Source organism: Oxyura jamaicensis, chromosome 14 (genome assembly GCF_011077185.1).
Source record: "Oxyura jamaicensis isolate SHBP4307 breed ruddy duck chromosome 14, BPBGC_Ojam_1.0, whole genome shotgun sequence".
NCBI lineage: Eukaryota > Metazoa > Chordata > Aves > Anseriformes > Anatidae > Oxyura > Oxyura jamaicensis.
Genome location: NC_048906.1, coordinates 9975901 through 9992308, shown reverse-complemented (window position 1 = coordinate 9992308; position 16408 = coordinate 9975901). Strand labels below are relative to the sequence as shown.

Sequence of the window (16408 nt, the reverse complement as noted above, 5' to 3'; positions counted from 1 at the left end):
AAGAAAATAATTTTAAGCCAAGCCATTGAACTTATGTACCTCCTTTACTCTTTAAAGCTTCACAATATAATACCTTCACATTCATTTTGCAACAGCAGTAGAAATTCCAGGATCACTTATCCACAGGTACATCTGTGATTGTACATTTGCTGCTTCTGTTACTGCAGGTCATTAATCTAATTCTCTCCCTTCTTCCCCCTCCTTCTCTCTTTCTGTCCTGTTGTTATATTAATCAAGAAAAACATAGCCTGCTCATTTTAAGCTGACTCCGGGGCAACCACGGTAGTGCTTTTTGTTACCATGGTTTCCAGTGTATTCTACTGGCCAGTGAGCAAAGGGAAAAATAATTCAATACCACTATAAAATTGATGTCTATGTATTCAACACAGTTTTTCAACTTTGTAAATTGGCTTTGTAGCATCAGAATAGCATAACATAATTTTATTCTAAGTATGAAACTTAATTTACTTTCTAAAAAAAAATTATATTGAAAAATAAACCAGAAATCTTATTGTTTATAAAATATACACAATTCATTCTTTCTGCTTCTATAGGACATTCAGTATAATTTAACACAGCTGTAGCTTTTGTGATTCCGTAGGGTTTTTTCCACTCAATTATTTCATGAGCATATTACCAATTATATGCTAAACAGTCACATTCTCTGGGAAAAATTCATACAGAAGTGAAATGTACTTACTGAAATCTGAGATTTCATTCATTACCGGGGAATAACCTCTACAGAAATTATCTGTTTTAAAAAATGCTGAAACAGCACGGATCAGAAACTATAAGCCAAGCATCAAATCTCAAGGCCCAGAGTTCTCCTTAGCTTCCTCACTAAGATCTGTACCTTGCTCATTCTCATGCATATAGGCATTTGTGTGTTGTATGCATGTTAATAATCTCAGTATTTTGCATCATAAATTAAGATGGCATAGTATTGATTATATAACTTTGCCTTGTTTCTCCAAGAAAAAGGAGTAATTCAAGAAATTGACCATCTTATAAAGAGTGGACAGTAACATTAGAACTACTGAAATTTGGATTTTGATGTCTGATGCCACCTCTGAATTGAAACCTTTCCTGATGATTGAATCATTCACCTGGACTTTCTCTTCTAGATTTGCTGTGTCCTTAGGAAAAAATAAACAAAATTTTACTAAGGACTCATGGTATTTTAGAGGAGATCCACTGACGTCTGGTGAACGTAGCCATACTTTAGTTTGGTCTTTAAGAAGGTCCTCTTAAGAGGTCTTAAGGTCCTCATCTCTAGAGACACCTGGTTTCTCAAATAATAGAAGGATTCTGTCTTCTTGTAACAAAATACAACATTTTCTAACAGATACCATACAACATTTTCTAACAGTTATCATACATCTGTCAAATTATAGTATTTCACTGAAAAAAATATTCATAAAACCAGACTCTATTGGATAACAACTATATTTTTTTTTGTTATTACTGTGCATTGTTTCATCATGTTTCATGACTATAACCAAAAATGAATACTATAATTCCAAAATTGGCACATCTAAGAATGTTAGACATTGACAGTATTGTGTGAATTACATACGCACACAAACAAAAATACAACTGGTTTTGGCAACAGGAATTCAGATCATGTAATGATAAAGATCCTGTAATAAGTCCGCAAGAAGTACACAGATTTTAATTTTGAAAATAAAGCCAGGATGAAGATAATTAGACACCTATAAGACTGTCATATAATAACTGAGTATATATCTGAAAAAAATGATGGAAAATATGTAAGGTAAGTATTTTGCATGATTTCTGCAAATTACTATAGGAAAACAAACTTTAATAGTAGAATAAAATTCTATTAATAAACACTATTTGAGTTATTCTTTGTTCAGATATAACCTCTCTGCCTATTCTCATGACCAGTAAATTGTTTGAAATTGTCTACACTCCCAAAATTAATTTCTTTCAGCTAGACTACAAAAAAAAGTTAAAAGCATCTTTAACCAAATTGTTTAATATAGAAATCATAATTTAACTAAGCAGTTATCTTTGCACATGTGATTCAGCGAATCATGCAGTTCAGTATTACCTGTTAAACTGAAACCCATAGTTAACTAATTAAGGAATCCAGTACACTATAATTGCATTTTTTAAGTACTGCAAAAACATATTAATTTCTTAGATAAAATTTCTTACTGTTCTTTTATGTACATAGATATTGATTTCTTTTAGACAGTAAAGCATGAAAATGCAATATTTGGAACCCTGTGCCATATTCAATTTATTGACAACTGTATAATAGACTATGAAAGGCATATTAAAGTTCATGATTTAGTACACATTTAAAGTTTTATTATCTCAAAAGGGAATACTATTCACAAGCCAACATATTTCAAAACACTTAACACAAATTCAATTAGGAAATCAAGCAAAGTAAATCCTAAAAATAAAACTGCTTGTATATATTTTTTCTGAATTAGTCCTACAAGGCATACAGGCAGTTATCCTTATTTAAGTGAAATAAGGATCATATAATCTAAGGACGGGAGAAACAGGGAATAATTATCTTTGTAGTCAAAAATTTGAAATACAATCAAAATCAAGCAGCTTGAGATGTCTTAAAAGTAGTTAGAACTATTCCCATCATTTTCAACATATTCAAAATTTCATTTGTGATCTTTTAATGGGAAATCAATGTAATCTGTGGATGCTAATTACAGAACACACTAAACAGATTCTATGGTGATGATGATCCTCAGTTTCTGAGCAAGAGAAAGGTTCCAGGTTTTTTAAGCCACATTTTACCGTCGGAATAGTTTCCTTGCTGCATAGGGAAACAACAATAACCCCAAAATTGTCTCTATCTAAAAATTACTCTAGCTTTTACTCATTGAATATCTAAACACTGCAGAACTACTCAGGTGAGGCAAAATAATTTTATCCCTATTGAACAGATGGAAAAATTGAGTCAAAAATACTCCCTGCAACTTGTTCAAGAAGCCTCCGAGAAATCTCTAACTAGGTGTTGCTTCCAAACTCAACAGCCCTTCCCAAGGAAGGGCTGAAAAGAGAAAAGGAGAGATGCAGAAACTCATTGCTCTGGTCACAAAAACATTCCAGCAGCTCTGTAATTACCGAGGCAAGAATCAAAGAAAGCAAGTCCATCCAACTCATCCCCAGCTCACAACAGCAATTCCAGTGATCTCGCACAAAAGCAGACAAATTATAATTAACTTCTTGAGGGCAGGGGTATTTGGGTGACAAAGGGGTCAGAGGGAAGCGAAGAGTCTGAAACAAGGGGCATGTAGGGGAAATGGAGATGCCTGGAATTTTAGAAAGGAAAATTTAATGAGATAGACAACAGGAAACAAAATGTGGAGGACTGGAGAAAAACAGGCGTGAGACATAAGGGACTGAGTCACAGGATATAACAAAAGATATATGTGAAGCTGTGGGTGACATTCAAGAGTGTCATACATGAAAGACAGGAGGTGAGTAATGATGGGAAGCCTGATGGATGCAGCTAAACCATACTAACATACCCTTCACCAAAGTGGATTAAAAGACTTCTGTGTAAGCTTGTCCCAAGTTATCATGCTGCACCTCAGAGGGACACTACTTTCTGCTACTGAAAAAAACTAAGCATATGCCATGTAAGTACAGAACAATATTTTAGGATCAGAAAACTAGAAAGTTTAAAGAACTACTCAGGGCCTCATTCTTTGACCCACTTAAAATTCAATTCCAAATGACAGCATTTCATTTCAAATGCCCAAAAGTTTTCCTGAAATCATCCAATTCCTAACCTAATTAAGTAATCTTCAAGCTTTTAATGCATTTATAGAGCAAACCAAAATCATTGCTGGAATGGTTAATTGATTGTAGACTTAAGATTTTGCTTTAATATTCTCTGGTACATCAAGAAATGAATTAAGTATCGTTTGCCTGTAATTTAGGAGCACTTTCCAGTTGGGTCTCCAAAGACTGACTGGTAACCTTTTTGTAGCAATGATTTACAACAGCTGAAAGAAAAAAATTAGTTAATAAGCACATATAATGAATTAGTCTGCTATTTTCTCATCAGAAACATATTTGAAGTCAAAGATTTGAAGAGAAATAGCTGAAACAGTAGTAATTTAATAGCATTTTGTTTTTTAGAAAACTACCTGATAAATTGGTATTACTGAAATGCCAATTTGAAAGCACTAATTTAATGATTCTATACTGAAATGAGTAAAACCTAATTCCATGATACTGTTTTATTGAGATAAAAGTTTCTTTAATTGGTTAAGGAATCTTTAATGGCATTTTTGACTCAGAGCTGCTTAACAGACCCTGGTAACAGATTAGTAACTATTGACACCTTCAATTAGTAACCATTGACACCACTACTTATGTATAAAAACCTAAGGAAAAGAAAGGACAAGGACCACAATTCCAGCTTGCCCCAGGTCCCCGTGTAGCTTCCTGGATTAAATTCTTATAATCAAAATTTTTTCTTCAGAGCTGCAGAAGTCTTAAGAGAGTGCTTTTCTTTTTGGGTGCATAAGTATCAATTGGTATAGTTACAATTCAGTATTTGGTGATCTTTCAAGCACCTTTGGTAAAAAAAGATAGTGAAAGGGTTATTGCAGAGAATCTTCTGTTCTATTGATGTTCAGGATTATAAAAATACTAGATGAAGCATTAGGAACAAAATTCTGTAAAGTGGATGACCATAAAATCTTCCCTACAAATAGGGCTCACATTTCCTGGTAGAACGATCTGAACACAATGAAAAATGGATGCTAGCCAGAGAACTCTGTAGATGGGAGCTCCACAAATACAAGCCTGCCAGAGTAGAAGTCCCTGTGAGCCCATGCCCATTCCAGAGGCAAGAAAAAATTCTGAAGGAGAGAAAGTAACGCCAAAGGGAAGGCATGAAGTTGAACTTTACTATAAAACGTGCAAAATTCAATGGCACAAGATGCAAGAGAACTTGGAATATTTCAAAGGATGTAATGAATATGGAGAAAGTTTGCAAACACAAGGTCATGGTTTTTCTTACAAGCATAAAAAAATGCTGGGCAGTACAAGGAACGCAAAAGAGCCTTATTTACATTAAGGAAGCTGCTGTGACATTTGCCACCTAAGCACCATTGTTTAAAAAAAAAAAAAAAAAAAGTGACTGAAACAAACCATATTGCTGCATTGCTGTATTTCTACTGTATCACTGTCCTTGTAACTCCCTTTTCCTCAGTAACTAAAAAAGTTTCTGGAGATTGTGCCATTTGTTATAAATGCCCAAGCATGTGACAACAAAAAGAAAAATTAGCAACTGGTTTGGTAGAGACAACCCAATCAGCACAAATACAAATAGATAATATTTTTTTTTTAAATAGTACCTATTTGCAGGTTAACTCAACTGAGCTATTTCCCTTGACCAGTTGAAGTTCACATTTGCTTTTAAATAACACTAATTTTGGCCTACCACTGGTCTATAGTCTTAACTTTAGAACTCAGAACAGAAGAAAATAGACACCAACTACTAGAGATCCTTTGCCCCCTCCCCCCCCCCCCTTTTTTTTTTTTGCATCCTAGACACTTTCATTGTTAGTAAAGAAGCTATAAAATGTTTCTGGAAGAGGAAAATATTTGCTTCAGATACAGGACTATCTGTTTAGATAGAAAAGATTAAGATAAACAGGATAAGAAGATTAATAATCAAACCTGCAAATGCTAACAGAACATGTATATCTTCAGAAACATATTGCTAGCACTCAGCAGGATAAACCAATGATTGAATAACTGTCATTAAATGGATTTTGTGTCTTCTAACACCAGCAACTTGAACGTTGCGGGAGATGGGAGAAGAGATTGTACAGGGAGGAGGAGATGTGCTTAATTTTCCCTCTCCCTTCCCACAGTAGCGTCAAGAAAGCTTGAAACAATTATAAAACACATACAACAGATTACTCCTATTACCTTTTTTTTTTCCACATACCATTTCTATCACTTTTTTTTTTTCTTTTTTTTTTTTTTTTTGGGGGGGGGACAAGGGCAAAAACACATAATGAAAAACTCAAACTGCAAGCATCTCAGCTTCTCCCCTTCTTGTAGACAAAACTGGCATCAAAGCTGGCATCTCCTTTAACCTTTTGCCTTTGAAATAGTTGATTTAAGAAAATATATTATACTATAAAATCATAAGACAAAAATTATTTTGTGCCAGGTCCAAACTTCAAAAAAATAACACTTTTCCTAAAATTATCTTCTTAAATACTAAAATTATCTTCTCAAATACTTTAATTCTACTGTGATCCTCATAACTTTCATAAATATTAAGTCAGGAAAATTTCCCAAAAAATACATCCTCTTCTGTGACAACTGGGGAGAGAAAACATCAAGAACAAGTCAGGGACTTCTAAAAGTCCAGTTCAATATTAAAGATGGAAGGCTGGTGGTAGTAAGAGAAGATGAGCTCATGATATGCATTTGATGTTCTCTTCAGCCACCTATCCCAGCTTACCACTTTCACTTGTCTCCACTACAGTTTCCCACAGTGTGTAAGGCAAAAGCAAAAAAAACAAACCAAAAAAAAACTAACAACAATAAAAGAATAGAACTGTTCAAGAATGTCTGTTAAAATTATTTAAGACAAAAGGGGAGAAGAAACTGAAAAGCAAAAATTTTGGTGCTCTGAATAATAAAGCAAAACTCTCACTAACATATAAAGAGATTATCTACTGGTATAGAAAGTTATAGACATGATATTACCTGGGGTATTCTTTTGTAGAGTATTGCTAAGGTAATCTGAGAAAAATTAGTGTAATTTTTCTGTGGAAAGAAGGAAATTCATTCACTTTAGCAGGACATGTTCTAGGATGAGCTTCTGTAACTACTTCTTGTTCTGTTTCTCAAAAATTGGTTTATGATGCTAAGAAATTCTTAAAATTAATCACTCAACTTTAATGTACATCATAATTATTCAGGCATACTACATTTTAAAAAATTGATCAAAATTTACAATTTAGAGAAATGTTTTTCAGAGGACTGGATCTACCTTTTCTTCCTTCTTCATAGTGTGCTTTTCTGAGAGGATGCTTGTATCTCAGCCTAGTTAGGACGCTTTTATAAAAATTATTTCTCTACTTAAAACGTACAGAAAGAACAAAAGGTATAAGTTAAAACTGGAAGAATATAGCAAAAAAAAAAAAAGAATCAGTTACATTTCTTAACTTTACTTCAGGACAATGGGATTCTGTTTGGAATATAAATTCAAGCTGAATTCTCTGAAGTTAACTTAGAAGTGGAAGAAATGAATACAAATGCAAGTTATATTTTGACGCAGCTGCAGGACCGCATTTATGGTAAAGTTCCATCTTTGAAAGTGATCCAATTTCAGAATTTCTGCAGTAGTGAAAAACTATCAGAACAATGAAACTTCTCAGCTGTGATATGAGCAGCGCTTTGTGGTTCTAGTGCACAGTTACCAGAGACATAATAGCAATTAAAGTGAATAAGCTTGTAGCTCAACAAGACTTTCATGCATAGAGACTACCAATACCATAATGTATTTTATTTGCTGTGTTAAAACCAACTTTCTGGTATTTAGTTTGTAAATATGAGCAATATGAATGTCAAGTATATGAGAGAATGCACAAAGCATGAACTTTAAAAATGGCCAGTGTTGTCATACGAGACAGAAAAGTGTTACACTTTTTAGGATTTTCCACTGACTTATATACATACAGAATTATGCTCGCTGTGTTTCCATAGTCACAGTTCAATTGCTATTCATCAAATCAGCACTAAAGTGACTGGGCAATAAAGAACAAAAGAAGCCTACCTATGCTTTTGCTGGATGGAATCAACATTTCTATCTTTAACCCTTCAAATTAGAGTAGATCTCACCTAAATAACAACATAATTAGCTCTTTCTGACAGTGAAATATTACTTGTAATACCCCAAAGTAATTAGCACCATTCCACAGGGAGGCACCCTTATAGTCATTGCAAAGCATGGTAACCACTGCAGCGAAAAAAGTTTCTGCAGAACGGAATACAGGTAAATGACAGAACTGATGGGCTGTTCTCCAAGTAAAAGATTTTGGGTGCTCTGACCAAGGGAAAGAGGATATCTTACCAATCAGTATGTAAATAAGATGTGTGCTATTTACTCTGGATATATAGAGAATATAAACTATGTTTTTGTTTCTCAAGTAAAAAGTATTTTGAAAACAGAAATTCTACTTCTATTTTCCTAGTATTTTTTTCCTAGTATTTTTGCATCCAGATTAGAATTGTTATAGGAATATCTGTACATTAAGTTGTATTACGGCTTCCTTAAAAAAAATAAATATAAAAACCTGCTATAAATAAAACAATTTTTCTTCTCTCTCCAAGATGTTCTCTCTTGTCATTGTACACTCCCTCCATCCCAGCTGTTTAAAGCTTTCTCTCCTCTACCTACTGTCATGCTTCTCTGACATATCCTCAGGTCCCATTATGGAAACTGTAGTGCACTCACCTTTTTGGCTTAGGAAACCACTCTTCTTTTCAGATGCCATGAACCATATCTTTCTCTCAAATTTTCCCATTCTATGCCATTTTCTTCTCTCTTTGCCCTGAGCTGTTCTGAGATAGAATATGATTAGAAGACTGCACTCTTCTTTCTCCTTTTTGCCTGCTTACTGCCACAGCTGCTAAAGTAATCCAATTCCTCATGTATCAGGGAAATGAAAATCAAGTCTGAACTTTTTTTTTTCCAGTTTTTTGCATACTTTTCAACTTTCTTTCCTTATTTAAAAAAAAAAAAAAAAAAAAAAACTTTTTAAAATTATTTTTTATTTATTCTTTTTAAAAAATTGTCAATGCATTGTCTTCTATTGTTATTCTGACTTTGAAGAAGCACCTTGCCAATGCTATGAAACTGCTGGCTCTCACACCCAGGGAATTTGCTGGTCACTCTGCACAAAAGCTCCTAGTTTCAGACACTGTTCTTCTCCTCCTCAATGCTGCATTTCTGTGAGAATTATTCTCTCTGATTAAGCAGAAGCATTCAGATACCGTGAAACCCCCTCTATTTGAAGGTATATTGCTATTCCTTCAGAAAGGAAGTGGACAAGAAAAATAGAACATCACTTGAAGTAACAGAAGAAATATTATGAGGAAAAAATATCAGTCAGTCAATATTAAACAGTAAAATTTTCAAGATGCAGAGGAATTAAGTTAGAATAAGAGAATGTTTATTGATGATAATCTGTGGAGGGCTCCTATTGATATGCAAATAATAGCAGCCATGTCTGATTAGCATGTTTATCTTTAACCTTATTTTGTGTAACCTGAAATGTTTATTACTCTGCAAACAAGGAGGACTGCAAGTAGCCGTGTAAATATTGGTATCACTTTAAAAATCACAAAATCTGTTTCATTATCTTAAGTGTCAGCCATTGGTAATTATAACAACAAAAGGCATGACTAATGGCATTATGGCATTTGCTGTACACTTCTCAGGAAAGCGCAATCCATACATATGCAGCTAATAGCATGATATTCTCCAGTTGAGAAATACGACAAAGTAATAGTATTGCAATAGCCATCTTGCTTTACAGTCGTTAAACAAAACTGCAACTAACTATCACCACCTAGAGGTAAAGTGTAAATGCACTTTTTTTTGCTTAAATTCTGATCTGGATTCTGTTTTTATGCCTGTGAATATAGTAGACAATAGATTATTTTCTAGTGGTAGCCTGACTGACCAACATCTTTCTCACAACAAAGACTGGCATCAGACTGCACAGATCATGAACAGCAGTCATCAGAAAAAAAAACAGTTAACTAGAATACAGGATGTTGTAAGAGAAGAGTAGCATGACCCTGATTTTAGAAAGAAGCCTAATATTTAAATTTGTCTGTTTAAAGGACTAGGCTTTCTTAGCTGTTACTTTTTACAAAATATTAGTTTCTTCATATGTGGCCAGGTCCTTAAATGCTTATAACTGATAGTTTGCCACTTACTAATAGCTGTCACAAACTTTATAAGAGAATAAACCTCTGAAGCTTATTATGGTATCAAAGTAGATAACCATAATTTTTCTAATGCTCGTTAGAAGATATCGTTATAACAATCCAATCTGAGCTCCTGACACACATAATTTCATCCAATATTGCCTAAATAATCCCTATTATTTATTGATTCATAACAATGATGTCAACAGGTCATCGAATTCACCTCTCTACTCAGGTACAAAATATACTACTATGTCAGCAGTAATACACTGCAAGACAATATTCAAGATACAAACCTGAAGCAAAACAAAACAGAGAGAGTAAGTATAAAGAGAAAGGCTGTGTTTCTGAATACATTAGAATAAGCTTGCAATGCATAGAAGATAAACACTAGTGGAAGGAAAGGTTTCCTAATCATACTTGTTATTACCATTTTAGGACTACATTATACTTTCTTATCATAGCATTACAAGAGCAATTCACGTTGGGTTAATCCTACACCATGACCTTCAAGTTTCTACCAATGTACAGCTACTGCAAGGCATACCGATTTCAACACTTACAGTTCAGAATATTCTTTGGTGAATTCTGAAATGTATTTTATCCAGTACCCTTAGAAATGAACATAAAATAGTGATATATATCCAGAAAAGTTGCCCATCTTCCAATATATTGCTATCCAGGGATTTCTTTATAAACAAGCAACATCTTTTATGTTTGGATTGATTTTCTTCAATTTAATTAGCCCAATAATTTTCTAGACCCATGTGAACTTAGCGTATTTGCAAGCTCTGAGGCAAGAAGACTCAAATTCCAGTTATGTTGTGGAGAAAGCCACTGTCACACTTACTTTGAAACTGCAAGCTAGTGGTTTCAATAGGTGCTTTAATCTGCATATTGAAACAGTTTAAAAATCTCTCCGTGCCTTTCAGGATTTGAAAGATTGCTACTGTATTCTCTCTCTTAATTGTTTTTCTCGCAGGCTAAGAATTCCTCATATGCTGCTCAAATGAAAAAGCTTCCAATTTTTACTTTTTTTTTTTTTTTAATCTATCATTTTCCATCCATGCCTACATTCTTTCTAGTTCTGTTTTTTAGAGAGGAGAGGACTAGAACTGCACACAGATAAACCAGAGTTTATACATGGCATAATAGTGTTTTCTGCTTTTCTATCACCTTCCTAGTGATTTCTAACAGTTTGCTCTTTTAAGACTTCCCTAATCCCTTTTTAAAATTGTGTCAGATTAACCACTTTAAAATTTTCTGGTACCCAGGGTAGAAGCTATTTATCACAACCAGTTTTCAGCTATTTCATCCTGGAATTCCTGATGAATTGCAAGGGTAGATTTATTCATTCATTGAAGATCCTCTACTGATATTTCCATTTAAGATAGACAATCTGCTAATTCTCCACAAGGAAGAATCCAGAATGGGAATACCCCATAGCACCTCTGTGGTGAACAGAAATCTAAAAAAATATGCATTTTTCTGTTACTGTTTTACGTTCTGAGAACTTTTTTTAACTGCTTGAGTATTTGCTGTACTGACTCTAGCAACTGACCTCTTCCTGATAACCCAAAATCATAACATCCCCCAATCCTGACTCAAACCTTTTTTTCCCCCCCCACATTTCTTCATTCATGTAGCAAAATATTGGACCTGCACTCCTCTGATGCTTCCATACCCTCCTTTACCCCGTATCAGTGAATATCAAATGGACCAATATCTTCCCTAGCGTTTGTTAGTAGCACATCTATAAACATAGATCTTCTCTCCCTCCATTTAGCAGGTAAATTTCCTTATGTTACCCTAGGGAATGACAAAATTGAATTTCACAACACATAGCTACCTCTTCTCAGTAGGGATCTCCATCTTCAGATGACTATTCGCAGTGCAAAAGGAAAGAAAGCTTTAAATGCCTATTTATTTTGGCAAAAATTGGAAATGGCAATTATTATTTTTTGTATTCTTGTTGTCACCATTTATTTATTGTAGCCATCTCAATGTTGGTCTATTATTGTTAAATGATACTTCAGAAAATAAAAATATTTTTAAAGCAAACTTAATAAATACACAGAAGTGCACGGCCAATTCTAATCAGCTTTTTTTTTTTTTTTTTACTAAAATGTATATACTGTCTAATTGTTTTACCATCCATAGTTGAATGACTTATGTCTATGGCTTCTGTTAATTTCAAAGAAAGTACAAGATAGTGCTAAGATGTGAGTGATGATTATTCTGCCACTCACAACTATCCCTCTTGAACTCAAGTCATTCAAACTCAGAATGAAATTTGGCTGTTTCTAGACCTGGCTTTTAAATTCTTAAGTTTCATAACCAGTAAATGCTGCCAGTTAATTACTGCTACAGGAGTGTGGGGTAACTCTGCAAACATAGAGGTCTGTTTAAAATTTCCACATCTAATAGGATTCTCTATAAAATACTGCTTGCTTTAAGAGTGAACAACTTGATCTCTGAGCTTGTCCAGAATCCTTAATCCTTAACAGAAATTTAAAAAAGAAAAAACTATTTGACGGTTGAACCTATTTGATAATATAGCCAAATGCAGCTGGGAACTTTGCATCTACATCATAACATCTGGTGGTTGTTTTTTTCTATTTTGTTCTGTTGGTTTTTTTTTTGAGGACAGAAGATACACTGATTTTGAATATGACATTTGGAACATACCAAAATATTAACATGACATAAGAAGAAATACTTTGAAATGCTCTTCAAAAGCATTAAAGTCTGCTGTTAACAAAAAAAAAGGAAGACCATAACAAAAAACACAAAACTCGTGCTGGGATTGGAGTCTATTCATATCTTCTTTATGATGCTCAGGTCTGGAACTCCTGAGATATAAATTAAAGTTAACATGCCATTCATTTCTCTTCCTGTTTCAAGGAGCACAAATGAAAAAATGGCATTGATTCTGAAGAGGCACAGCTACACAGGTTTATTTTTCCTAATTCTTAATATTTCCAAGAAGAATCACTTATAACTCCAGGATAAAGGATGACAGATACTATACTTATGGGTTCATACTTTTCATTGTTATTTGACACACTCTGCAAATATATCCACCCTCTTTTTGGCCATTTCCACGCCACATAGTAAGCATGACATAGTTTATTTTCTGCTGAAAATATCTATTTATGAATAAAAAGGGACAGAAGATGCACGACAGTTCTCAAGTGCGTCAGTAATAAAACTGACATAGCAAATCCCTGCACACTGTCTTTTCTCTCCATCAAATGCTGTAAATTTGAAATTTCAATGGAGGTTGACAAGACAGCCCACAACAAGAGAGGAGAGAAGAGTAGGACAGTGTCTTTAGCTTTTTAATAACTTAAAAAAAAAAAAAAATCAGCAATTGTTTCAAATATATTTACATGAATTTGATATGGAAAAGCAGTGGTCAAGGTCCATGCCTTTTTGTGATATCTGCACTTGGCATCAACATATTACCTCAAGACTATTATGCATACAATCTCATTTTCAAGCAGGCTAAGCATATTTCCAATTCATGTACAGTTATAAGTATTTAGCATATTTGAAAATTATGCTTACCCAAAACAAGTTTGAAATTTTGCCTGTTCCAGCTGGCACGTTTCTGCCTTCTCCATTTATTTCATAACTTTTTCCTCAGAACTCACCAGCACAATTAACAGCCCATTTTTATGTCCAATTTATGGTTACCAAAGCATTCAGAGAAATCTGAACTTCAAAATATTGGAAATAATCTCAACAATAACAAAATGCTGCAATACTTCTACCAAGAATTCTCATTTTCCTTTACATTGATATATTACAAGCAGAATTCTCACACAGCTGATACAAAGAGTTGCAAACACTTTTTTATTTTCTGCTGTGGAGAAATAAATGATAAAACATCAAAAATAACGTTTATTATGAATAAGAGGACTCTCAGAAATGTGCTCAGTCATTTATCCTAATTGTCACTCCTAGTCCTTGTCTGTTCATTACATACTGGTAGCCTGGTAAATATCCTCTTCCACAATTTCAACATTGAATCAAATTCCCTGTAATCAGGAGCACATGTTTTGGCAGAGATTTAACAAGATAAATGCACAGTGCTGTTATTGAGGCTATTCTGAAGTTTTATAAATTAATGCTTTCCTGATAGCTATAAAATGCAGAATATATATTCAGTAAGCACATGACTACATATCTGATCAGATGTGGCAATCACTTCAACTCCAAGTGTTTAATCATAGTGATATAATGTGCTATATAGAGAGCATAGGTTTATTTTTGGAAAGATTCCTTTCTTTTTTTTTTTCAGGTGCACAGTGGCAGAAAATAGTTATTTGCTAGACAGATACTCTTATCAGTCATACTACAAGAGATCAAAAACTAGTAGGAATGCCATTGATGTATTCTCCCATAAGGAAAGATCTTAACAAGTACTAACATCAAAGTTTAATAGAAACGACAGAAGTTTTAGGTCACTTCTACAGGTAGCTTTTGCTCACTTTTCTTTTTAAAATTTCAAAAGACAAAGTTGAGCAAATACACAACTGGTAACCAGAGGAATTCTGTGGTATTCTGTGCTGCTCTGTAATTAAAGACAAACAACTCTGACCATGGATACTCTATGTCTATAATAAATAAGACATTTCTGCCTTTCCATGTCACTTATCTTCAGTAACTTCCTAGTGTGAATAGATAACGAATAGAACATTCAGAAAAATAACTTGTACATTTTTCAAATAAATATACCTATAAACAAATTTTGCATACTGGTGACGTTCACCATGACATATATGCATAACACTATATTGCAGATATAAGTAAATTCTCAAAGCTGTCTTTTGGCAATGTAAAATTTCAAATCTTTTTAGAATCTTCCAATGATATTTTGCTTCATTTCTTCCTCTTGTTTAAAGGCCCACTCTTTAAATCAGAAGTTCTTTGTTCTCCATCAATGCTGAGTAATTGATGAAGTCTATTAAAACCCACTCTGTTAACAGCACAGCTTATTTTCTAAAATGCCACGCTAATGATGGAAATGATAAGGTGCAGAAGCACAATAAAGAATGAAAGTTAGTTCAAGTCACTATAGTTAAGCCCTTATCCAAAGCCAACTGAGAGCAATGTCTCACCCTTCACTCGCTTAAGCAGGTTTTGGATAAAGCTCTGAACCTGCTATAAACTGGGAAGCTAGGTTTATTCCTTCCCATTACGAAAACATGCCAAACGTCTATAATACACATGAATTCCACGTGCTTTCTCGGCTTTCTTGGTGCCTTTTTTTATAGTCAAGTACAGTCAAATTTTGTCAAAAACTCTGAACTCTTGAGTAATAAAGTTTTATAGCAAGATACCAGTAAATTAAAAGTAAACTAAATTCTTCCAGGACCTAAGCAAAATGTAAATACACCTTATATTTTAATGAAGTAGAATATTAAGGAACATTTAGTTATTTATATTGTGCAAAATATAAAATAAGATTTTCTAAATGATGAGTCATTTGGAAAAATTTCAGATCCAGGTTTACACTTCCAAGCAACATAGTCAATTGACTTCAAGATCATGTGCAACAGTATCAGAACAGACTTGGTCACACGAGATGTTTCAGCTGATGGGTACCCAACTCGGAGTTGCTGCAGAGGTTTCTTCTGCGGGATTTTGTTTTTTTTTTGAGACAAAGGCATTGGTGCAGCCTCAATATTTGTTTCTGCCCTACAAAGCAAGCCTTTAACAATTGTTCTGTCGAAGGAATCACAATAAATGCCATGTACTATGCACCCTAGTTCTCCAACTTCCCAGGCAGTGATAATCACAACTTCTCTCAAAGCTTTAGTATCTTACACAAACATATGCAAATGGAGTGTCTGCACTACCACATAGCACATTATGCTACCCAGCCATTCACAGTAAGACTGTAAAAGTGAAAGCCTTAACAGAAGTGCATGTTTTAAGATAATAGCTGGTAGAATGCTTTTATCAGTCAACCAAATTATTTCCCAGGTTTGCTCATTACTTTGTTCTGCCCCATTAGCAAAAGTATGCTAATGAAGAAGGATTTACTTCAACTTAATTTCCTAGGAAAAGTAAAGATAGACATTGAGAACCTTCCAATATGTCAGCAGGTTGATAGACAGGGCAACATGAGAAACAAACAGGAGAAACGAGAGCTTTTCCAGTCATCACAGAACTGCAGCAGCATTATAGTAACAGAGATGTGATGGGATACTGGTACTTCTAAGAATTTCTGTTTTAGCAGACTGGTATCTGGGGCTGGGAACATGTAGACAGTTACAGTACAATGGAAGAACAAGTGAGAGACAGAAATGCAATAGGCAATTAGCAAAAATACTCACACTTGTCAACATGTTAGCCTTCCAGACGCACTCGTGCACCTAAATCTGACTGATTGTTCGACACTTTTGAATAAATTACTCAGTAC

The 16408-nt window shown here is 34.1% G+C and overlaps 1 protein-coding gene across 3 annotated transcripts in view; it reads right to left on the bottom strand.

Annotated features, from left to right (window-relative positions):
- The window catches only part of SNX29 (sorting nexin 29), a 132061-nt gene that overhangs the window by 47915 nt on the left and 67738 nt on the right, over positions 1-16408 (bottom strand). The window lies entirely within an intron of this gene.